We start from the raw sequence: 736 nt of genomic DNA, 5'->3' as shown, positions 1-736 counted from the left end.
AGTATCTTTTCGAAAGACCCTATACTTAAGATTCCAGATATTAATAAAACATTTTGTTTAAGAATTGATGCCTCCAATACTGGCTTAGGTGCAGTGCTACTACAATACCATGATGGTACTTCCTTCCCTGTATGCTTCTTAAGCTGGAAACTCCTTCCCGCAGAAACGAGATACTCCACCATAGAAAAGGAATGTTTGGCCCTTGTGTGGGGTATCTCCAAACTTAAATTTTATTTGCTGGGAAAAGAATTCATTTTAGAAACGGACCACAAACCTTTGATATACCTAGAAACTTTTAAGGGAACTAACAGTTGCCTCTTGAGGTGGACATTGGCACTCCAGGCTTTTAAGTTCCATATTGTGTATATCAATGGTTCATCCAATTATTTCTCTGACTGGTTAAGTCGTGACAGTCAGTAGAAGATTTCTTGCCTTACGCGACTTCCATATGTTAGAACTTTTTCCTCGCCTATTCTTCTTATACTCCTTGACTATAAGTCTTGGTATGGGGAAGTGTGAGGGAAAAGTTCAATAGATAGGAGTAGCGAGGGAGTATATAGTAACAAGTTTCAGTGCCGGCTACTTGTTAAGATAGGGTAAGTCAAGCTCCCGCTATTCGCGCCTTTTTTTCCCCACCCTGAAAGTGATAGTTTGACTGCCGGCTGCTTGTTAAGGTAGGGTCAGTCTAGCTCCCGCTATCCCTTCCCCTCCTTCTTACCCCCCCCCCGAAAGGTTA

Source organism: Cherax quadricarinatus, unplaced genomic scaffold, assembly GCF_038502225.1.
Source record: "Cherax quadricarinatus isolate ZL_2023a unplaced genomic scaffold, ASM3850222v1 Contig4186, whole genome shotgun sequence".
Taxonomy (NCBI): domain Eukaryota; kingdom Metazoa; phylum Arthropoda; class Malacostraca; order Decapoda; family Parastacidae; genus Cherax; species Cherax quadricarinatus.
The sequence above is the reverse complement of the archived record's forward strand: the minus strand, read 5'-3'. Positions refer to the sequence as shown.